We start from the raw sequence: 25,334 nt of genomic DNA, 5'->3' as shown, positions 1-25,334 counted from the left end.
CGGCGCCCAATCGGATTCGATTGGAGGGGGCGCGGGAGGTTCGGAGTCCGGCAAGGAGTCCGACACCTTGGAGTCATGAGCTTCAGAAGGGACAAAGTCAGTATTCGGCTCTATCGCCGTAGAGGTTGCAGCCCCCGAGGCGGTGTCTAACCACCCATCCTCGATCTGCACAGCCGGCTCCGAATCGAGGGTCGAAGCAGACTCGTGTGCGGCCTCCAGGGCACTGTCCGGCAGTAGAGCTAAATCATGCCCATCGTGACAGTGCGGCATGCTCGGCTGTGGCTCGAATCCATCGAAGATCAAGTCTCCGCGGATGTCAGCCGTGAAGTTTAGACTTCCAAATCTGACCTGACAGCCAGGGGCGTAGCTTCCGATCTGCTCCAGATGGCCAAACGAATTGGCCCGCAGTGCAAAGCCGCCGAATACGAAGATCTGTTCGGGGAGAAAAGTCTCACCCTGGACCGCGTCGTTGTTGATGATCGAAGGAGCCATCGAGCCTATCGGTGACGACACAGAGGAACTCTCAATGAAAGCACCAATGTCGGTGCCAAAACCGGCGGATCTCGGGTAGGGGGTCCCGAACTGTGCGTCTAGGCGGATGGTAACAGGAGACAAGGGACACGATGTTTTACCCAGGTTCGGGCCCTCTTGATGGAGGTAAAACCCTACGTCCTGCTTGATTGATATTGATGATGTGGGTATTACAAGAGTAGATCTACCACGAGATCAAGGAGGCTAATCCCTAGAAGCTAGCCTATGGTATGATTGTTGTTATTGTTGTTGTCCTACGGACTAAACCATCCGGTTTATATAGACACCGGAGAGGGTTAGGGTTACACAGAGTCGGTTACAATGGTAGGAGATCTACATATCCGTATCGCCAAGCTTGCCCTCCACGCCAAGGAAAGTCCCATCCGGACACGAGACGAAGTCTTCAATCTTGTATCTTCATAGTCTTGGAGTTCGGCCGATGATGATAGTTCGGCTATCCGGACACCCCCTAGTACAGGACTCCCTCACCCACTTCGACTTGTGGCTCAAGACCTTCAATGTCAAGCCGAAGGTTGTGAAGGGCAGCCAAGCGGAGTGCGGATGCGCCATGGTGGGTAAGATTCCCAATGTTACTTGGCTTGAGGGTGCCTTCGTGGAAAACATCAAGGGGTGGCAATCGGGGTGGTTCTACATCACCGAGCTGCGTGACCCTAAATGGGCAGCGGCCCCCGAATTCAGATCTGGCATCCCCACATGGCTCAACTCTTGGAAAGAGAGTGGCCTGAGTTGGGGCGATTCGGAGGAGCTGACCGGACTCCAAGCCTGCGTCCAAAAACTAGTGAACAAGAAGCTCAAGCTTGTCAACGTAGTCCAGGGCATGCTCATCCGCCGGATTCTCCCGTGCCAACAATGGGCCTTCAAATTGTGGGAGTTTGATCCGGCCCAACACCAAACCTTGAGCGGGCTCTTCAACACTAGGTACGAAGATGCCTGGAAGGTGCTGTTTAAGGGCGCCGAGGCTCCCACATCCGCTACCGAAGATCGCGGATTCAGCTCGCAGCACCAGGCTAGCGAGGTAAGTGATTCTACCCTTTACAGGACACTTGTTTTTCATAGTTTGACTCTATGCGGGATCTAAACTCCCTCTCCTTCCACAGGACTGGCTAAAGAAGGCCGAGCAGACTAACTGTCCGGCCCCTTTGCCAGAAGACCCAGCGGACGCCCGTTTAGCGGGGCTGCTGGTTCCGGCACCCCACGTGGTGCCGGAGAAGAAGGCCAAGAAGGAGGCCACGGGCACTTGAAAGAGTTCCCATTTTCAGGTGTCCGATGACTCCGAGGCGGACTCCTCCCACGAGGACGAGGAGGAGAAGAAAAAGGCCTCTCCCCCAGCGGGGGGAGGGAAGAAAAGGAAGGCCTCCCCAACGAGGGAGGCCGAATGGTCCAAGAAGGGAAGGGCTCTTCCCCCGGACTGTTCCGCCAACGCCGGTGACGACGATGAGGATTGGCCTCCAAGGGCCAAGCCCCTGGCGAGATCGTAAGTATCCGGACTCCCGAATGACTTCATGATTTTTCTTTTTGCCACATGGTGTCTTTCTAACGCCGCATACAACCCTGAAGTCCGCCCAAGGACGATCTTCCCGCTTCGTTGAGCGGGTCCTTGGGCACGTCGGATGTGAACAATACTTCACTTCCAACCGCCTCCTCCCCCCGTGACGCTGACGACACCGAGGTGGGATCCCAGAGAAGGACCCACCCGGAGGAGGAGGACCCGGAGGTGCCACAAGGCGACCTCCCGGACTTTGTACCGGACTCCGCACCGGAACCTGCAGTGGTTCCGGAGTCCAGCGGGCGGCCCCTTCGTAAGAAGGGCAAGACCATGACGCCGGCGGCCTCCGTCCAACCGGAGGCGCCGGATAACTTGCTGGAGGCGCTCAACGACGCTTCCATCAAGGAGGAACACCGCACTGTCATGAGTGCGGTGATTCAGAAGGTTCAGCTCGCCAAAAGCGGGCTGACCGAAGCCTGCAGCAGCCTTCTATCAAGCTTTGAGGTAAGAATATTAATATATGTAAAATAGTACCACATAGATAGTAGCCCCTGATGCTCGGTTCAGTGTTCGGAAAGAAAAGCCGGACTAAGGATCTAAAAAGATATATGCAAGAGTCTTAATAAATATGTCAATATGGGATTTGCAGGCTGCGTTGCTGACCTCTGTCGCACTGACTGCAGAGGTCAATGCTTTGAAGCAAAGCCTCGAGCGGTCCGAGAACGAGCTCGGCCGTGCCAAGAAGCAGCTCGAGGACAAGGAAGGTGAGTAACACCTTATTAAAGTTGTACCTTACAGAAAAGGATTTGGTTGCAAGAGAAATGACAAGGATAACGTGGGTACTTCAGGGGCCACGAATGAGGTGGCGACCCTGAAGGAGGTGGTGTCCGCGGTCGAATGTAATGCGGCCGTGGAGCGCGCTGGGCGAGAGAAGCAGGAGGCGCGGGTGGCGGAGGTACAGCAAGAGCTCCAGGCTCTCGTGGAAAAGAATGAGAGTTTGGAGCGCGACTCGAAGACTCGAGAGTCCGAGCTTGCACCGGCTCTTGAGAGCGCCAAAGCCGCTAAGGCCGAAGCCCACAATGCCCTTCAGGAAATCGAGGCGTTGAAGAAAATAGCGGCGGGTAAGGCATTTTTCATGCAAAGCAAGCATGTGAATGTGAATTACCTGTTACTTACCCGAATTCGGAGCTCTCCAGGAGCGTTCGCAGATCTGCCCCGCAGCATGTCTGATGCTGCCGCTTTCTACAGGGCCGAGGAGGGGAGCTCGATGGAGAAGGTCTTCTGGTCTCAGTATGCTGAGGCCGGACATCCGGTGCCCCTTAGCGACCAGCTGAAGCAGCTGGTCGAGCTCCACAAGGTGGCCGAACAGGCCTTGAAGGGCCTCATAGTTTGGCTGTGGCGCAATGAGGCCATGCCTGGGAGCTACTTCGACCTGGTGCGACGGCTGGTGGATGCTTGTCCATGGGTTGAGGTCGTTAAGCGATCCGCTTGTATTGAAGGTGCCCGTCGGGCCCTTGCCCGTGCTAAGGTGCACTAGGGCAAGATGGATGCTGAGAAGCTTGTGACGGACGTGCCACCACCGGGCAAGGAGTATCGCACGCCCGAGATGTATTACAAGAGTGTCCTGAAGGGTGCCCGCACTATTGCGGGTGAGTGCTCCAATAATGTAATATTTGAGTAGACTCACATTTTGTTATCCTGTGCGCTGAAAACTTTGTTCATATGCGCTAAGCAACGCTTGTTGATTTAAAATATTACCTTTTGTGTGGCTGTTTATCAAATCTTAGAGATGGCAAGTCGTCGGCTTCAGCCCCCATGCCACGAGTGCTGGGGTGTTCGGGATAAATTTGAGCACTCTTGTTCCCATATTTGGGTCCATCTAGGGAGGCGCTCAACACAACGAACTAGGCAACCGGACTTATAATGCTTGAACACTCTCACTTAGCCATAGAATTCTATAATTTTAAATTTTGGCGAAGCCCCTAGTGTTCGGAAGGCCAAATTCGGGGTGCTATCCACACCTGGGCCGGACAAAGCCGGTTCCTCGCTCTAAGCGGCATAAGTCTTTAGGGACTCGAAAAAACCTCTCGAACAGCGACCGGCTCTCGCCTCATCATGACGGTCAGTTTTAGCTTTCTCCACTGAGGCGCTCGCCCAGCTCAACTGGGGCGCAATCGCAGTGGTTCTCCCAGTGCTACCTTAGTCGATAGAACGGAACGTAAGGTACCAAAACATGGGAGCCGGGCAAACCCAACTATTGACCCAAGACATGATTCGGAGCCGATGCATATAATGCTATAAGTTCGGGGTGTCGCACTTGTGAAAGTGTTCGGACTTATCACACCATAATGTGGGGAACTTAAGCCCCTGGTGTATTTATCCGTACCAAAGTGTACGGATGCGACATGTCATAAATGAACATATGTATAAGAAAGAAATGCAACTATAAGCAAAAAGGTGCTGCATTGTTTATTCAAGAAATACTGCCATGAATGCAGAATGATACAAATAGTGCGATAAGCAAGTGATGGGACTATTGAACATGTCCCCCTCCAGGGGTAGGCTGTGGAATGGTGCATAAAATAGATTTTATGCTCGTAATGGAGGCCACCTGGGTATTCGTCGTAGCCTTTCTCCTTCCCTGGCTGTTGCGTCGTGAGTTCGGCCGGTCTACTGCCGGACAGGGCCTCTGGTGAATGGAGTCCTGTGGGTAAGAAAGAAAAAGGAAGAAAAGAAAAAGAAAAAGAATGACACACTTGGGAGCCCCTGATGTGGTTAAGCCGCATTCTGGGCCTGTCGTGGTCGTGCCCCTCCCCCTATGCCCATGGTATCTCCAGAGTGTAATGATGTATGCGAAGGACCAGTCTTGCAATCTTGTGAGGGCTGGGGTTGGGGCCGCATTGCTACGCGTGCTCGGAACGTGCCAGGTGGTCTTGTTATAGGTTACTCCGGGCGCGTTTAGCCATGTCCGATCGCTTAACGGCCGGACTCTGAATTGCCTTAAGAGGCTGCATTGTACTTCTGCCGCGAGAGCCGCTGTATGTTCCTCCGTTTGGAGGGAGCGTTCGGTGTTTCCGTTGACCTTGATGACTCCTTGAGGGCCTGTCATCTTGAGCTTGAGGTATGCGTAGTGCGGGACCGCGTTGAAATTTGCAAACGCGGTCTGTCCGAGTAGAGCATGGTAGCCGCTGCGAAACGGAACTATGTCGAAGATTAACTCCTCGCTTCGGAAGTTATCCGGGGATCCGAAGACCACTTCTAGTGTAACTGAGCCCGTACAACTGGCCTCTACACCTGGTATGACGCCTTTGAAGGTCGTCTTTGTGGGTTTAATCCTTGAGGGGTCTATGCCTATCTTGCGCACTGTGTCCTGATAAAGCAGGTTCAGGCTGCTGCCGCCGTCCATCAGGACTCTGGTGAGGTGAAATCCATCGATGATTGGATCTAAAACCAATGCGGCGAATCCGCCATGGCGGATGCTGGTGGGGTGGTCCCTTCGATCAAAAGTGATCGGGCAGGAGGACCATGGGTTGAACTTCGGGGCGACTGGCTCCATCGCATATACGTCCCTGAGTGCACGCTTCCGCTCCCTCTTGGGTATGTGGGTTGCGTATATCATGTTCACCGTCCGCACTTGTGGGGGGAAACCCTTCTGTCCTCTATTGTTCGGCGGTCGGGTCTCTTCTTCGTCATTGCTATGCAGCCCCTTGCCATTGTTTTCGGCAATTAGCTTGCCTGCCTGCTTGAATACCCAACAGTCTCTGTTGGTGTGGTTGGCTGGCTTTTCGGGGGTGTCGTGTATCTGGCACGAGCGATCGAGTATTCGGTCCAATTTGGACGGACCCGTAGTAGTTCTTTTGAATGGCTTTTTCTGCTGACCGGGTTTGGAGCCTCTGAATCCGGCATTGACTGCCGTATCCTCATTATTATCGCCGTTAATGCGGCGTTTGTTCTTGTTGCGACGCGACCTGCCATTGCGGTCCTTGGTATCCGGACTACCAGAATATTTGCTGAGGTTGTTGCTGCGGGCTAGCCAGCTGTCCTCTCCCACGCAGAAGCGGGTCATTAGTGATGTGAGGGCTGCCATGGATTTCGCCTTTTCCTGTCCCAGGTGCCGGGCAAGCCACTCGTCGCGGATGTTATGTTTGAAGGCCGCGAGGGTTTCCGCATCCGGACAGTTGACGATTTGATTTTTCTTAGTTAAGAACCGTGTCCAGAATTGTCTGGCCGATTCGTCTGGCTGCTGAATTATGTGGCTTAGGTCGTCAGCGTCTGGTGGTCGCACATACGTGCCCTGGAAGTTATCAAGGAATGCGGCTTCCAGGTCCTCCCAACACCCAATTGATTCTGCTGGCAAGCTGTTAAGCCAATGCCGAGCTGGTCCTTTAAGCTTGAGTGGGAGGTATTTGATGGCGTGAAGGTCGTCACCGTGGGCCATGTGGATATGAAGGAGATAGTCTTCGATCCAAACCGCGGGGTCTGTTGTGCCATCATAGGATTCAATATTCACGGGTTTAAACCCTTTGGGGATTTGATGATCCATTACTTCATCTGTGAAGCATAGTGGGTGTGCGGCGCCTCTGTATTGGGCTATATCTCGACGGAGCTCCAACGAGCTTTGTCTACTGTGTTCGGCCCGGCCGGACTTGTTGTGTCCGGCACGACGGTTGTCATCACGTATCATGGGGCGCCCATGCGATCCGTAGATCGATCTTGATTGTCTTGCCTTATCCTCCAATATATCTCACAAGTCCGGAGCATTCCCGTGTGGCCTTGTGCTTTTCGAGCGATGCCGGGGTATGGTTCTAGTGGAGGGCCTAGAGGCCTCTCTGTCACGGCCACGAGGTAGCCGGTCAGCCGCATTGTGCTCTGGTGATGCAGGTTTATATGCCTGCTCCTCTAATCGGGGGAGCAACTTGCGTTTGGGGTAGCTTTTGGAGGGGCGTTCGAGCTCATGCTCTTCGGCCGCAAGGACTTCAGTCCATCTGTCGGCTAGCAGATCCTGATCAGCTCTAAGCTGTTGCTGCTTTTTCTTGAGGCTGTTTGCCGTGGCCATAAGCCTGCGTTTAAAACGCTCTTGTTCGATGGGATCCTCAGGCACGACAAATTCGTCATCGTCGAGGCTTGCCTCGTCTCCGGAGGGAGGCATGTAATTATCATCCTCTACCTCCTCGTCTGCCGCTCTCTCATGAGGGCTGGCTTCTCCGTCCTCCTACGCTTAATCTTGCTGGAGGGGGTTGTCTTCGGCACTATCTGGGGTATTATTATCTCCGGTGCCAGAATCTCCATTCTTGCTGTGGCGGGATTTAGAGCGGCGCCGCTGACGCCGGCGCTTTGGTTGTTTCTTGGAGGGGTCTTCCTCCGCTGTTCCTTCGCCATTCCCATCCTTTGGGATATCCACCATGTATATGTCATATGACGAGGTGGCTTTCCAGTGCCCAGTAGGCGCTGGTTCTTGGTCGTCTCCGGTATCATCGTCCATACCGTCGATGTCTTCGGAGTCGAAATCTAGCATGTCGGTTAGATCGTCGACAGTGGCTACTAAGTGGGTGGTAGGTGGGTCTTGAATTTCTTCGTCGTCCGCATCCCAACCGTCCTGACCGCAGTCCGGCCAGGGCTCTCCTGATAACGAGAGATACTTTAGCGACCTCAGGATGTCGCCGAAAGGTGAGTGCTGAAAGATGTCCGCAGCGGTGAACTCCATGATCGGCACCCAATCGGATTCGATTGGAGGGGGCGCGGGAGGTTCGGAGTCCGGCAAGGAGTTCGGCACCTTGGAGTCATGAGCTTCAGAAGGGAGAAAGTCAGTCTTCGGCTCTATCGCCGTAGAGGTTGCAGCCCCCGAGGCGGTGTCTAACCACCCGTCCTCGATCTGCATAGCTGGCTCCGAATCGAGGGCCGGAGCGGACTCATGTGTGGCCTCCAGGGCACTGTCAGGCAGCAGAGCTAAATCGTGCCCATCGTGACAGTGCGGCGTGCTCGGTTGTGGCTCGAATCCATTGAAGATCAAGTCTCCGCGGATGTCAGCCGTGAAGTTCAAACTTCCAAATCTGACCTGATGGCCAGGGGCGTAGCTTTCGATCTGCTCCAGATGGCCAAACGAATTGGCCCGCAGTGCAAAGCCGCCGAATATGAAGATCTGTCCGGGAAGAAAAGTCTCACCCTGGACCACGTCGTTGTTGATGATCGAAGGAGCCATCGAGCCTATCGGTGACGACACGGAGGAACTCTCAATGAAAGCACCAATGTCGATGTCAAAACCGGCGGATCTCGGGTAGGGGGTCCCGAACCGTGCGTCTAGGCAGATGGTAACAGGAGACAAGGGACACGATGTTTTACCCAGGTTCGGGCCCTCTTGATGGAAGTAAAACCCTATGTCCTGCTTGATTGATATTCATGATGTGGGTATTACAAGAGTAGATCTACCACGAGATCAAGGAGGCTAAACCCTAGAAGCTACCTATGGTATGATTGTTGTTATTGTTATGTCCTATGGACTAAAACCATCCGGTTTATATAGACACAGGAGAGGGCTAGGGTTACACAGAGTCATTTACAATGGTAGGAGATCTACATATCCGTATCGCCAAGCTTGCCTTCCACGCCAAGGAAAGTCCCATCCGGACATGGGACGAAGTCTTCAATATTCTATCTTCATAGTCTTGGAGTCCGGCCGATGATGATAGTTCGGCTGTCCGGACACCCCCTAGTCCAGGACTCCCTCAGTAGACAAAAGATATCATGCAAGTTCTTTACCATAAGCATGTATGACTATATTCAGAATACATGCCTACATTACATTGATGAATTGGAGCTAGTTCTATGTCACCCTATGTTATGACTGTTACATGACGAACCACATCCGACATAATTATCCATCACTGATCCGGTGTTGGGGAACGTTGCAGAAAATAAAATTTTTCCTACGGTTTCACCAAGATCCATCTATGAGTTTATGTAATCAATGAGTGAAAGGGGAGATGCATCTACATACCACTTTGTAGATCGCGAGCGGAAGCGTTCAAAAGAACGGGGTTGAAGTAGTCGTTCTCGTCGTGATCCTCTCACCGGAGATCCTAGCGCCGAACGGACGGCACCTCCGCGTTCAACACACATACGGTCAGCGTGACGTCTCCTCCATCTTGATCCAGCAAGGGGAAAGGAGAGGTTGATGATGATCCAGCAGCACGACGGCGTGGTGGTGGATGCAGCAGAACTCCGGAGGGCTTCGCCAAGCTGCTGCGGGAGGAGGACGAGGTGTAGCAGGGGGAGGGAGGCGCCAAGACTTGGGTGCGGCTGCCCTCTCCCCTGCCCTCCTTTATATAGGCCCCCAGGGGGGGCACCGGCCGTGGGAGATGCAATCTCCCAAGGGGGCGGCGGCCAGGGGGGTGGAGTGCCCCCCAAGGCAAGTGGTGCGCCCCCCAACCTAGGGTTTCCAACCCTAGGCGCAGGGGGCCCAAGGGGGGGGCGCACCAGCCCACTAGGGGCTGGTTCGCCTCCCACTTCAGCCCACAGGGCCCTCCGGGATAGGTGGACCCACCCGGTGGACCCCCGGGACCCTTCCGGTGGTCCCGGTACAATATCGGGTGACCCCGAAACTTTCCCGATGGCCGAAACAGCACTTCCTATATAGTTTTCTTTACCTTCGGACCATTCCAGAACTCCTCGTGACGTCCGAGATCTCATCCGGGACTCCAAACAACATTCAGTTTACTGCATACTCATATTTATACAACCCTAGCGTCAACGAACCTTAAGTGTGTAGACCCTACGGGTTCGGGAGACATGTAGACATGACCGAGACGGCTCTCCGGTCAATAACCAACAGCGGGATCTGGATACCCATGTTGGCTCCCACATACTCCTCGATGATCTCATCGGATGAACCACGATGTTGAGGGTTCAAGCAACCCCGTATACTATTCCCTTTGTCAGACAGTATGTTACTTGCCTGAGACTCAATCGTCGGTATCCCAATACCTCGTTCAGTCTCGTTACCGGCAAGTCACTTTACTCGTACCGTAATGCATGATCCCGTGACCAGACACTTGGTCACTTTGAGCTCATTATGATGATGCACTACCGAGTGGGCCTAGTGATACCTCTGCGTAGCACAGAGTGACAAATCCCAGTCTCGATCCGTGTCAACCCAACAGACACTTTCGGAGATACCTGTAGTGCACCTTTATAGTCACCCAGTTAAGTTGTGACGTTTGGTACACCCAAAGAACTCCTACGGTATCCGGGAGTTACACGATCTCATGGTCTAAGGAAGAGATACTTGACATTGGAAAAGCTCTAGCAAAACAAACTACACGATTTTGTGCTATGCTTAGGAATGGGTCTTGTCCATCACATCATTCTCCTAATGATGTGATCCCGTTGTCAACGACATCTAATGTCCATAGTCAGGAAACCATGACTATCTGTTGACCAACGAGCTAGTCAACTAGAGGCTTACTAGGGATGTATTGTGGTCTATGTATTCACACGTGTATTACGATTTCCGGATAATACAATTATAGCATGAATAAAAGACAATTATCATGAACAAGGAAATATAATAATAATCCATTTATTATTGCCTCTAGGGCATATTTCCAACAGTCTCCCACTTGCACTAGAGTCAATAATCTAGTTACATTGTGATGAATCGAACACCCATAGAGTTCTGGTGTTGATCATGTTTTGCTCGTGAGACAGGTTTAGTCAACGGATCTCTGACATTCAGATCCGTATGTACTTTGCAAATATCTATGTCTCCATCTTGAACATTTTCACGGATGGAGTTGAAGCGACGCTTGATGTGCCTGGTCTTCTTGTGAAACCTGGGCTCCTTGGTAAGGGCAATAGCTCTAGTGTTGTCACAGAAGAGTTTGATCGGCCCCGACGCATTGGGTCTGACTCCTAGGTCGGTGATGAACTCCTTCACCCAAATTGCTTCATGCGCTGCCTCCGAGGCTGCCATGTACTCTGCTTCACATGTAGATCCTGCCACGACGCTCTGCTTGCAGCTGCACCAGCTTACTGCTCCACCATTCAACATATACACGTATCCGGTTTGTGACTTAGAGTCATCCAGATCTGTGTCGAAGCTAGCATCGACGTAACCCTTTACGACGAGCTCTTCGTCACCTCCATAAATGAGAAACATGTCCTTTTTCCTTTTCAGGTACTTCAGGATATTCTTGACCGCTGTCCAGTGTTCCTTGCAGGGATTACTTTGGTACCTTCCTACCAAACTTACGGCAAGGTTTACATCAGGTCTGGTACACAGCATGGCATACATAATAGATCCTATGGCTAAGGCATAAGGGATGACGCTCATCTCTTCTTTATCATTTACCGTGGTCGGGCATTGAGCCGAGCTCAATCTCACACCTTGCAGTACAGGCAAGAACCCTTTCTTGGACTGATCCATTTTGAACTTCTTCAAAATCTTATCAAGGTATGTGCTTTGTGAAAGACCTATGAGGCGTCTCGATCTATCCCTATAGATCTTGATGCCTAATATGTAAGCAACTTCTCCAAGGTCCTTCATTGAAAAACACTTATTCAAGTAGGCCTTAATGCTATCCAAGAATTCTATATCATTTCCCATCAAAAGGATGTCATCTACATATAATATGAGAAATGCTACAGAGCTCCCACTCACATTCTTGTAAACGCAGGCTTCTCCATAAATCTGCATAAACCCAAACGCTTTAATCATCTCATCAAAGCGAATGTTCAAACTCCGAGATGCTTGCACCAGCCCATAAATGGATCGCTGGAGCTTGCATACTTTGTTAGCATTCTTAGGATCGACAAAACCCTCCGCCTGCATCATATATAGTTCTTCCTTAAGATGCCCGTTAAGGAATGCCGTTTTGACGTCCATCTGCCATATCTCATAATCATAGTATGCGGCAATTGCTAACATGATTCGAATGGACTTCAGCTTCGCTACGGGAGAGAAAGTCTCATCATAGTCAACCCCTTGAACTTGTCGATAACCCTTAGCGACAAGTCGAGCTTTATAGATGGTAATATTACCATCCACGTCCATCTTCTTCTTAAAGATCCATTTGTTTTCTATCGCTCGCCGATCATCGGGCAAGTCTGTCAAAGTCCATACTTTGTTTTCATACGTGGATTCTATCTCGGATTGCATGGCTTCTAGCCATTTGTTGGAATCAGGGCCCGCCATCGCTTCTTCATAGTTCGAAGGTTCACCGTTGTCTAACAACATGATTTCCAGGATAGGGTTGCCATACCACTCTGGTGTGGAACGTGTCCTTGTAGACCTACGAAGTTCAGTAGCAACTTGATCAGAAGTACCTTGATCATCATTGTTAATTTCCTCTCCAGTCGGTGTAGGCACCACAGGAACATTTTCCTGAGCTGCACTACTTTCCGGTTCAAGAGGTAGTACTTCATCGAGTTCTACTTTCCTCTCACTTACTCCTTTCGAGAGAAACTCTTTTTCCAGAAAGGATCCGTTCTTGGCAACAAAGATCTTGCCCTCGGATCTTAAGTAGAAGGTATACCCAATGGTTTCCTTAGGGTATCCTATGAAGACACATTTTTCCTACTTGGGTTCGAGCTTTTCAGGTTGAAGTTTCTTGACATAAGCATCGCATCCCCAAACTTTTAGAAACGACAGCTTAGGTTTCTTCCCAAACCATAATTCATACGGTGTCATCTCAACGGATTTAGACGGTGCCCTATTTAAAGTGAATGTAGCTGTCTCTAGAGCGTATCCCCAAAATGATAGCGGTAAATCGGTAAGAGACATCGTTGATCGCACCATATCCAATAGAGTGCGATTACGACGTTCGGACACACCGTTACGCTGAGGTGTTCCAGGCGGCGTGAGTTGTAAAACAATTCCACATTTTCTTAAGTGTGTACCAAATTCGTGACTTAAATATTCTCCTCCACGATCAGATCGTAAGAATTTTATCTTTCGGTCACGTTGATTCTCTACTTCATTCTGAAATTCCTTGAACTTCTCAAAGGTCTCAGATTTGTGTTTCATCAAGTAGACATACCCATATCTACTCAAGTCATCAGTGAGAGTGAGAACATAACGATATCCTCCGCGAGCCTCAATGCTCATTGGACCGCATACATCGGTATGTATGATTTCCAACAAGTTGGTTGCTCGCTCCATTGTTCCGGAGAACGGAGTCTTGGTCATTTTTCCCATGAGGCATGGTTCGCATGTGTCAAATGATTCATAACCGAGAGACTCTAAAAGTCCATCAGCATGGAGCTTCTTCATGCGCTTGACACCAATGTGACCAAGGCGGCAGTGCCACAAGTATGTGGGACTATCGTTATCAACTTTACATCTTTTGGTATTCACGCTATGAATATGTGTAACATTACGTTCGAGATTCATTAAGAATAAACCATTGGGGCATGACCATAAAACATATATCTCATATAAATAGAACAACAATTATTCTTGGATTTAAATGAGTAGCCATCTCGTATCAAACGAGATCCAGATACAATGTTCATCCTCAAACTTGGCACTAAATAACAATTATTGAGGTTTAAAACTAATCCCGTAGGTAAATGTAGAGGTAGCGTGCCGACGGCGATCACATCGACCTTGGAACCATTCCCGACGCGCATCATCACCTCGTCCTTCGCCAGTCTCCGCTTATTCCGCAGCTCCTGCTATGAGTTACAAATGTGAGCAACGTCACCGGTATCAAATACCCAGGAGTTACTACGAGTACTGGTAAGGTACACATCAATTACATGTATATCAAATATACCTTTAGTGTTGCCGGCCTTCTTGTCCGCTAAGTATTTGGGGCAGTTCCGCTTCCAGTGACCCTTCCCCTTGCAATAAAAGCACTCAGTCTCAGGCTTGGGTCCATTCTTTGACTTCTTCCCGGCAACTGGCTTACCAGGCGCGGCAACATCTTTGCCGTCCTTCTTGAAGTTCTTCTTACCCTTGCCCTTCTTGAACTTAGTGGTCTTATTGACCATCAACACTTGATGTTCTTTCTTGATTTCAACCTCTCCTGACTTCAGCATGGAGAATACTTCAGGAATGGTCTTCACCATCCCCTGCATATTGTAGTTCAACACAAAGCTCTTGTAGCTCGGTGGGAGCGACTGAAGGATTCTCTCAATGACCGCCTCTTCCGGGAGGTTGATCTCCAACTGGGACAGGCGGTTGTGCAACCCAGACATTTTGAGTATGTGCTCACTGACAGAACTATTTTCCTCCATCTTACAACTATAGAACTTGTCGGAGACTTCATATCTCTCGACCCGGGCATGAGCTTGGAAAACCATTTTCAGCTCCTCGAACATCTCATATGCTCCGTGCTTCTCAAAACGCTTTTGGAGCCCCGGTTCTAAGCTGTAAAGCATGCCGCACTGAATGAGGGAGTAATCATCTGCACGTGATTGCCAAGTGTTCATAAGGTCTTGGTTTTCTGGGATGGGTGCTTCACCTAGCGGTGCATCTAGGACATAATCTTTCTTGGCTGCTATGAGGATGATCCTCAGGTTCCGGACCCAGTCCGAATAGTTGCTGTCATCATCTTTCAGCTTGGTTTTCTCTAGGAACGCGTTGAAGTTCATGTTCACATGAGCGTTGGCCATTTGATCTACAAGACATATTTTGCAAAAGTTTTAGACTAAGTTCATGATAATTAAGTTCATCTAATCAAATTATTTAATGAACTCCCACTTAGATTAGACATCCCTCTAGTCATCTAAGTGTTACACGATCCGAGTCGACTAGGCCGTGTCCGATCATCACGTGAGACGGACTAGTCATCATCGGTGAACATCTCCATGTTGATCGTATCTTCTATACGACTCATGTTCGACCTTTCGGTCTCTGTGTTCCAAGGCCATGTCTGTACATGCTAGGCTCGTCAAGTTAACCCTAAGTGTTCTGCATGTGTAAATCTGTCTTACACCCGTTGTATGTGAACGTAAGGATCTATCACACCCGATCATCACGTGGTGCTTCGAAACGACAAACTTTAGCAACGGTGCACAGTTAGGGGGAACACTTTCTTGAAATTATTATAAGGGATCATCTTATTTACTACCGCCGTTCTAAGTAAACAAGATGCATACAACATAATAAACATCACATGCAATCATATAGTAGTGACATGATATGGCCAATATCATATAGCTCCTTCGATCTCCATCTTCGGGGCTCCATGATCATCTTTGTCACCGGCATGACACCATGATCTCCATCATCATGATCTCCATCATTGTGTCGTCATGAAGTTGTCACGCCAACGACTACTTCTACTTCTATGGCTAACGCGTTTAGCAATAAAGTAAACTAATTTACATGGCGTTCTTCAATGACACGCAGGTCATACAAAAAATAAAGACAACTCCTATGGCTCCTGCCGGTTGTCATACTCATCGACATGCAAGTCGTGATTCCTATTACAAGAACATGATCTCATACATCACAATATATCATTCATCATTCATCACAACTTCTGGCCATATCACATCACATGACAATTGCTGCAAGAACAAGTTAGAGGTCCTCTAATTGTTGTTGCATCTTTTACGTGGCTGCAATTGGGTTCTAGCAAGAACGTTTTCTTACCTACGAATAACCACAACGTGATTTTGTCAACTTCTATTTACCCTTCATAAGGACCCTTTTCATCTAATCCGCTCCAACTAAAGTAGGAGAGACAGACACCCGCTAGCCACCTTATGCAACTAGTGCATGTCAGTCGGTGGAACCTGTCCCACGTAAGCGTACGTGTAAGGTCGGTCCGGGCCGCTTCATCCCACAATACCGCTGAAGCAAGAAAAGACTAGTAGCAGCAAGCAAGTTGACAAGATCTACGTCCACAACAAAATTGTGTTCTACTCGTGCAATAGAGAACTACGCATAGACCTAGCTCATGATGCCACTGTTGGGGAACGTTGCAGAAAATAAATTTTTTCCTACGATTTCACCAAGATCCATCTATGAGTTTATCTAAGCAACGAGTGAAAGGGGAGATGCATCTACATACCACTTTGTAGATCGCGAGCGGAAGCGTTCAAAAGAACGGGGTTGAAGTAGTCGTTCTTGTCGTGATCCTATCACCGGAGATCCTAGCGCTGAACGGATGGCACCTCCGCGTTCAACACACGTACGGTCAGCGTGACGTCTCCTCCGTCTTGATCTAGCAAGGGGAAAGGAGAGGTTGATGATGATCCAGCAGCACGACGGCGTGGTGGTGGATGCAGCAGAACTCCGACAGGGCTTCGCCAAGCTGCTGCGGGAGGAGGACGAGGTGTAGCAGGGGGAGGGAGGCGCCAAGACTTGAGTGCGGCTGCCCTCCCCCCTGCCCTCCCTTATATAGGCCCCCAGGGGGGGCACCGGCCCTGGGAGATGCAATCTCCCAAGGGGGCGGCGGCCAGGGGGGGTGGAGTGCCCCCCAAGGCAAGTGGTGCGCCCCCCCCCCACCTAGGGTTTCCAACCCTAGGCGCAGGGGGGGCCACCAGCCCACTAGGGGCTGGTTCCCCTCCCACTTCAGCCCACGGGGCCATCTGGGATAGGTGGACCCACCCGATGGACCCCCGGGACCCTTCCGGTGGTCCCGGTACAATACCGGGTGACCCCGAAACTTTCTCGATGGCCGAAACATCACTTCCTATATAGTTTTCTTTACCTCCGGACCATTCCGGAACTCCTTGTGACGTCCGGGATCTCATCCGGGACTCTGAACAACATTCGGTTTACTGCATACTCATATTTATACAACCCTAGCGTCACCGAACCTTAAGTGTGTAGACCCTACGGGTTCGGGAGACATGTAGACATGACCGAGACGGCTCTCCGGTCAATAACCAACAGCGGGATATGGATACCCATGTTGTCTCCCACATACTCCTCGATGATCTCATCGGATGAACCACGATGTCGAGGGTTCAAGCAACCCCGTATACTATTCCCTTTGTCAGACGGTATGTTACTTGCCCGAGACTCGATCGTCGTTATCCCAATACCTCGTTCAGTCTCGTTACCGGCAAGTCACTTTACTCGTACCGTAATGCATGATCCTGTGACCAGACACTTGGTCACTTTGAGCTCATTATGATGATGCACTACCGAGTGGGCCCAGTGATACCTCTCCGTAACACGGAGTGACAAATCCCAGTCTCGATCCGTGTCAACCCAACAGACACTTTTGGAGATACCTGTAGTGCACCTTTATAGTCACCCAGTTACGTTGTGACGTTTGGTACACCCAAAGCACTCCTACGGTATCTGGGAGTTACACGATCTCATGGTCTAAGGAAGAGATACCTGACATTGGAAAAGCTCTAGCAAAACGAACTACACGATCTTGTGCTATGCTTAGGAATGGGTCTTGTCCATCACATCATTCTCCTAATGATGTGATCCCGTTGTCAACGACATCTAATGTCCATATTCAGGAAACCATGACTATCTGTTGACCAACGAGCTAGTCAACTAGAGGCTTACTAGGGACGTATTGTGGTCTATGTATTCACACGTGTATTACATTTCCGGATAATACAATTATAGCATGAATAAAAGACAATTATCATGAACAAGGAAATATAATAATAATCCATTTATTATTTCCTCTAGGGCATATTTCCAACATCTGGTGCCTATGAGTTTTCCATATACTGGTTCTCGCTCATTTACTTTTCCGTTGCTACTGTTACAATCACTACAAAATACCAAAAACATTACTTTTGATGCCTTTACTTTTGTTACCGTTACCACCACTATCATATTACTTTGCTACTAAACACTTTGCTGCAGATACTAAGTTTCCAGGTGTGGCTGAATTGACAACTCAGCTGCTAATACTTGAGAATATTCTTTGGCTCCCCTTGTGTGGAATCAATAAATTTGGGTTGAATACTCTATCCTCGAAAACTGTTGCGACCCCCTATACTTGTGGGTTATCAAGACCTTTTTCTGGCGCCGTTGCCAGGGAGCATAGCTCTATTCTTTGAGTCACTTGGGATTTATATCTGCTAGACACTATGAAGAATGTGAAAGACGCTAAGACAACAATTTATCCCTCAACTACGAGGGGAGGTAAGGAACTGCCATCTAGCTCTGCACTTGATTCACCTTCTGTTATGAGTAAGCTAGCGACACCTAAACCTGCTTCTGCTATTCGTTCCGATATGTCGGATGTTATTGATGATGCCACTTCTGCTATGCATGATAATTATGATGTAACTACTTCTATGCTTGATACTACTGTGCCCCTTGGTGAATTTCTAGATGAGCAAATTTCTAGGTCTAGAGAAAGAGAAATTATTGAATCTGAATACAATGATGAAAGTGACGATGAAGATATGCTAGCTATTCCTGAGGGTTATCTTTTTGATGCGGAATCTTCTGCAGCTATTTTTGCTTGCCAAGATAGATATGAACTTAAGAGGCTGCTAATTAAATGGGGCAAAGAATCTCTTAGAGATAGAATCTCTGAGGATTATTATGAATTTTCTGTTGATCCAGATATAATCACTTTGGTTGAATCTGAGCCGTTTTATGGCTATGAATCCGAAACTGTTGTGGCACATCTTACTAAGTTAAATGATATAGCCGCCCTGTTTACTAATGATGAGAGATCGCGCTACTTATATATACTCAAAATATTTCCGTTCTCTTTAAAGGCTGATGCTAAGATATGGTTTAATTCTCTTGATCCTGGTTGTGTGCGTAGTCCCGAGGATATGATTTATTACTTCTCTGCTAAATATTTCCCTGCTCATAAGAAACAAGCTGCCTTGAGGGAAATATACAACTTCGTGCAAATTAAAGAAGAGAGTCTCCCACAAGCTTGGGGGAGGCTTCTCAAGTTACTTAATGCTATGCCTGATCATCCTCTTAAGAAACCTGAAATACTTGATATCTTTCATAATGGACTAACCGATGCTTCCAGAGATTACCTGGATAGTTGTGCTGGTTCTCTTTTCAGGGAAAGAACACCGGATGAAGCTGAAATTCTATTGAATAATATGTTGACAAATGAAAATAATTGGGCACCTCCTGAGCCAGCTCCAGAGCCAATTACTGAGCCTATTCCTAAACCAACTCCGAAGAAGAGAGGTGTTCTATTTCTCAGTCCCGAAGATATACAAGAGGAAAAGAAATCTATGAAATAAAAAGGTATTAAAGCTGAAGATGTTAAGAATTTACCTCCTATTGAAGAAATACACGGTCTTAATTTACAGCTTGTTGAAGAAGTATATGATCTCAATTCCTTATTCACTGAAGAACCTCCTGATCCCGATATCCCGAATTAGGTAGTAAAGGTAAATTCTCTCTATAGATATGATAAAGCTGAAGTCCCTCCTACTAAAATTGCTAGCCAGTGCTTGGATGAGTTTGATAACTTTGTGTTTAAGCAAGATGACTTTAACGCTTATTTTGGTAGAAAATTAAAACAAGATACTTATATGATTAAACGCTTGGGTGATTATATGGCTAATATTAGAGGTGACCTTAAACTTGTTAGCAAACATGCTTCTATGGTTACCACTCAAGTAGAACAAGTACTTAAAGCTCAAAAAGAAGTGCTTGATGAAATGAATAGTAAGAAAAATGATTATGCTGTTAGAGTAGCTACTAGAACTGGTAGAATGACTCAGGAACCTTTGTATCCTGAAGGCCACCCTAAGAGAATCGAGCAAGATTCTCAGAGGAATAATATTGATGTACCTAGTTCCTCTAAAAGGAAGAAAATAAAAATGATAGGACTTTGCAAACTTCTAGTGAACCTATTGCTGAACCACCCGAGAATCCAAATGATATCTCTATGTCTGATGCTGAAACACAATCTGGTAATGAACATGAACCTAGTGAAAATGTGTCGGGGAAGCTGATCCACGAACACCTATGGGGACCGGCGGACCGAGCCCCTTTCGGTTCGGCGGGGGGCGGATATCGCACGAAGAGCGGATCGAGGCGAAGCACATGAGCAGTTTACCTAGCTTCGGAGCTCTCCGAAGAGATAATACTCCTACTGCTGCTTGTCTGATTGTATTGAGTTCTCGCTCGGGAGCGCTGAGTGCTACAGTACACTCGAGCTGCTAACGAGACCGGGCGTGAGTGTTTTCTGGCTTCGAACCCCCCTCTACGTTGCGCATGGGCCTCCTTTTATATGCTCAAGGGGTCACCGACAGGTGGCAACGTAGTCAAGGGTAAAAATGGAAAAGGAGTTGCGGTTGGTACAACTACCTGTACAGTGTATCCTACCTAACCCTGATGGCAGGGGACAAAGGCATTAAATGCCCGTCTGCATCGCTCAAATAGTGCAAAAAGGACCGTCAGGGACGCCACTGCTTGCCACAATGGCGATCTTGTCAGCGTCGCTTGCCACCTCACACCGCTGGCTGCACAGCCTCCTGCCACGCGCGCCTGGAAAGACCCCAAGGCGACACGTTGGTGGATGTGCTGGAGCGTGGGTACAGAGTGGTAGCCTGCCGCGGCAAGCGCCTTGCCGCGGCCGTTGTCTTGTCGCGTCCGGAAGCTTGTCGCTCACCGGGCCTTGCCGGGATGCGCGGCGCGTCGCGGCAAGTTCCTTGAAACGCCTTGGTTGGCCTTCCCGGCAAGCTCCTCTTGCCGGGGCCTTGTCTCCTTGGCTTAAATACTTTGTTCTCGAATGGATCCAAAGGAACCACGGAGGACCTTGGCAGTCACCCGGCAAGCCTTGCCGTGCGGCGCTGCAACTGCCCGTGCACAAGTTCGGGATACTAGGGTACCCCTACTCTAGTACACCGACAGGAGCCCCCGGGCCTGGGCCACACACGGTGCCGAGCGCTATTGGGCCAGGCCCAAAACAGGGCATGGGCACGCGCGGCCTGGGTTATGCCGTATCTTACTCCGTATCCACCGCGCCCTCCCCCAACGGCACGCGTCGAATGCGGCGTCGTGGGAGAGATCGCGGGTGGTTTCTTTATTCGGAAGGACGAAACGTCCGCCCCCTCCCTCTTTATAAGCAGGGGAAACAGGGGTAGTTCACCCATCTCGCCAGTTGTTGCTCCAATTTCACAAATCTCCGCCGCTCCCCCTTCTTCCTGAAGCTGAAAGAGAGCAGCGCTCCGCCCCCCATTGCCACCAGCACCACCAACGCCATCGATCTCCCCCACCACCTCCGCCATGGCTCCGAAAGCCGACAAGGGGAAGGGCGTGAAATCGGTCGAGGCGCAGCGGCTCGTGGCGCTGCGAAAGGAGCGGGCCATCTTCCCCCCTCAGCTCGGCGCGAAGGAGCTGAGGGAGTACTACTACCTTTTCTGGTCGACGGAGACGCGAGCGCATCCGCGCACGAAGGTACTCCCGGCCGCTGCTTCGGAACTAGCTCCAAACGGGTACCCCTTCTTCGCGCTGTTCTTCTACTGCGGGCTCTGCCCGCCCTTCTCTGAATTCTTCTGTGACATCATGAACACCTACGGGTTCCGCCTCCTTGACTTCACCCCCAACGCCGTTCTGACCATGGCAGTTGTCGCACATCTCTGCGAAAACTTTGTCGGAGTCCACCCAAACATAGCTCTTTTCCGCCACTTCTTTATGCCCCGGGTTGAGAGAGGGGAGCCTCTTGCCGGCGGGATCACTTGGATCTCGAGAGTCGGCAAGAACGAAGCTTATCTGGAGGGAGAGCTCCGCAGCAAGTGGGAGGAATGGAGAGCAGAGTGGTGCTGGATTGTCGAGGAGAACCCGCACCCATTTACTGCCCTGCGCCAAGTCCCAATAGTGCGTGGTAATGATTGGAGCAACGTGCCCCCGGAAGACGACAGGCTGAAGATCGCCGTCACCCGGATCCTACGCCTCAGGCTTGCCGGGCTCACCGTAGGCACCGTTGGCGCAGATTTTCTTCGCCGCCGCATCGCCCCCCTGCAGGAGAGGAGGAGACCCGCCTGGGAGTTCCAAAACTCGGCGGATATCACGAGGCTGCGCCCGGGCCTCAACTTCAACTTCACCGTCCTGGAGCTGGATGCGATGCTCCTGGAGCTGTTCAAGCGCGATCCTCAACATCCATTCATGTTGCCGAGGGGTGTCTTTCCGTTGTGCAGCAACTCCTCGCTCGACCGCATCCGTGCAATGATGCCGCTGTGCGACTCGCATGGAATTGTCCCAACTTGGCAAGAGCCAGCAGACGCCATCGTGCAGGAGTTCTTTGACGGCTTGGTTGAAGTGTCGGTCCATTCTGACGAGCAGAAGAGCCTCACCCGCGACACCACCGATGCGGAGATGCAGCGCATCGCCACTAGGCTGGAGGAGGCGGCGGCAGCAGCTGCCGCGGGCGAGTTCGGGTTCACCGTGGAGGAGGCAGAGGCAGCAGAGGCGGCAAGCCTTGTCGAGCGAGAGGAGTTTGCCGGCGAAGAAGAGTTTGCCAGGCCCGAAGCCGAGTCGAGCGAGCCTGCCGAGGACGCGAGCGACTCATTGAGGGTCAGCTCCTTCTCCTCCCAACCTTCAGCTAGCTCGCCGCAAGCAGAGCCCCCAGCTCCACCAAGAAGGCGTCTCTGCAAGGCCGGGGACGTAGTAGGGCGGCAGACGAGTCAACAGCCGCCGTGCCACGCGACACGCTCTACCGCGGCAAGCACTGTTGCCGCGGGAGCGCCTCACGCCGCTGCGACAACTGGGGCGGGGTCTTCCTGGTCCACCGCTGCTGCCCCTACCAAGAGGGCAAGGGAACCTACTCCTCCGCCTTGTCGCACCGGAGGCAAGCCGGACTTCGATCTCTCCGCGCTCAGCTCCGACGAGGAAGAAGAAGAGTAAGATTCCTTGCTGTTCTTGTAACTCTTCAATTTTTTGTTGCTTTGTCTTGTATCTGATTTGCTTTACTCTGAACCTATTCCTTTTCAGGACGCTAGCCCAGAGAGCGGCGAAGGGAGCCAAGGCCCCAGTGATTGTCATCAAGGATGATCCCATTGCGACGGCAGGGGACATGTCCGAGACCACCTTGCCGGAGCCGGCAACTATTCCCCAAAGCAGCCCCCAGCGTAAGTATATGGTTTACTTCCTGCTATCTGGTGCGCATGGGTGCTCTTTCTTTGTTGATATCTGACTGCGGATTTGTGCAGGAGCAGAGCAGCTTCACCAGGAGTGCCCGGAAGCCGCTCCCGAAGTACCATCTGCTTCGACTACACCGCCAAGGGAGGATTCCCCGGCAAGGGAGCGTTCTCCGGCAAGGGAGAATTCTCCGGCAAGGGACAGTTCTCCGGCAAGGGACAGCGCCAGCGACCCTCCGGTGGTTGAGACCACGACTGCAGGTCCTAGTACAGGTAAGCCACTTGCTTGAAAACTTCCCTTTGGTTCTTCTTCTTCTGATTTTCTGTTTTGCATATTTGCTTGACTCCTCTCCCTTTTCCGTTCGTCAGATCCACCTGCCACGGAGCCGATGGAAACCGAGGTCCCCGGCGAGGAGGGCGCGTGTGGCGACACCGACGACGCCGTTGCCACCGAAGGAGAAGCCGGCGCTGATGATCCCGCCGGCGAAGAGGCCGCCAAGGCTGCCGCCGCAGAAGCTGGCGAGGGATCCGGCGATCGCACTGACGGCCCCGAGGCCGCAGGAGCGCCAGGCGCTGCGCCGACCGCCGATCCCTCCGCCGCTGCTGCAGAGCCAGGCTCCGAAGAGCCCCAGCCCGGCGCCTACTTGAAGGCCGGCGATGGCATCTTCATCAAGCTCCCCTGGGCGTCAAGCTCCACGGTGCCGGTCGAAGGAGAGATTCTGGATGGAGAGGTGCTCGCCTCCGCTGGGCTGACGTTGGTCGACGCGCCAAGCGGCAGCAGCGACGAGCCTGAGGAGGAGCGGCTGCTGCGGAAGCTGATGTCGCTCTACCGCGCCCGACAGACCAAGCTGGCATCTTGAGAAGCTCTTGTCGTGAAGGCGGGAGTTGACATTGAGAAGCGCGCGGAGGAACTCCGGGTCTCAGGCAGGAAGCTCTCCGATCCCTGGCAGAGGAGCGGGAGCAACTTCTCGAGGAGCGGAAAGCCTTCCTCCTCGCGAAGGCTGAAGTTGAAGAGCAACAGCGGCTCGCTGCCGAGGAGCTGTCTGCGCAGGAAGGTGTGTTGGCGCAGCGGAAGGTGAATCTTGACAGCCACGAGGAGGAGCTTGCCGCGCGTGAGCAAGCAATTGGCGGGGCTCTCAAGGAGGCAAAGGATGTTGCCGCAGCTGCCGAGGCCGCCAAGAAGGAGCTGGAGACGAGGGTGGCGCAGCTGGAGGCCGATCTCAGGGTGAGCGGCGAGGAGCTTGCCGCGCTCAAGCGTGAGCGCGAGAAGGACGCTGCCGCTCATGGTGAGCTGCAGGGTCTTCTCGCTGAGAGGAGCAAGGAGCTCAGCGCTGCCAAGGATTCCAATGCAGATCTCGAGTTGAAGCTGGCTACTTTGACTCAGATGCTGGACGGCGCCAGGGAGCGGGAGGTGGCCTTGTCGGAGAAGATGAAGGCTGATGAGGCGCTGCTGGCGAGTGCTGCTGCCGCCCAGGATACTTTTAGGGAGATTGTGGAACACTGGACCGAGGGTCTGGTGAATGTTGCTGCAGCCATCGACGGGGAGCTGGCGCAGTTGGGGATGGAGGATCTCGGGTACTCCTCCGATGAGCACCTCCAACCCAGCGCCAAGCTCAGCTTTTTCTTCAAAGGCGTGGCGACGGCACTCCAGCGACTCCGGGAGAAGATCCCAAAGCAGCTGGCCGACGAGTCGCGCAAGATCTGTGCGGGAGTTCTTCAGAAGGTGCTAGTGAAGGTGGCCTTCCGCAACCCAGGCCTCAACCTCACCAACGTCCTCAGGTCCCTGCCTCCAATGCTGATCTGGAAGAGCTCAAGGCCCTTGTCGCACCCATTGTGGACAAGGTGAGCAAGATCAAGAGGGTTGAGGGCGATCGCGTAGATTAGGCCGCCCGTTTTCTCTTTTTCTTGTCGCTGCTGGTCATGTTATAAGAACAATCTGTTAGAGCTGCGACAAGCTATCTTGTAATATAACTCTATTTTGGGTAGAGATTGCTGTGTTATTTCCTTTACTTGATTCCTTCCTTTGTATGTTTTTGCCCTACACTTTTAGGGAACTTGTCGGCGCAGGCACCTTAGCCGCGAGCGCCGAGTGCGGGACATCAGCAGCCTGCTGGCGGTGCTGCTTCCGACAACAAACCTTATCGCAACTAGTCACAGCTCACTTAAGTTGTTGAGCGGACTCGAAACAAAGTAAGGGCGCAACTAGCTACGAGTTGGTTCCTCTGCGCACAGGTTTTCCATACAAAGTACGATCGTTCGAGGAGGATAACTTAAAAATGTAAAACTGATTGCTCAAACTTTG

This window comes from Triticum aestivum, chromosome 1B, assembly GCF_018294505.1.
Source record: "Triticum aestivum cultivar Chinese Spring chromosome 1B, IWGSC CS RefSeq v2.1, whole genome shotgun sequence".
Taxonomy (NCBI): Eukaryota; Viridiplantae; Streptophyta; class Magnoliopsida; order Poales; family Poaceae; genus Triticum; species Triticum aestivum.
This window is presented reverse-complemented; position numbering follows the sequence as displayed.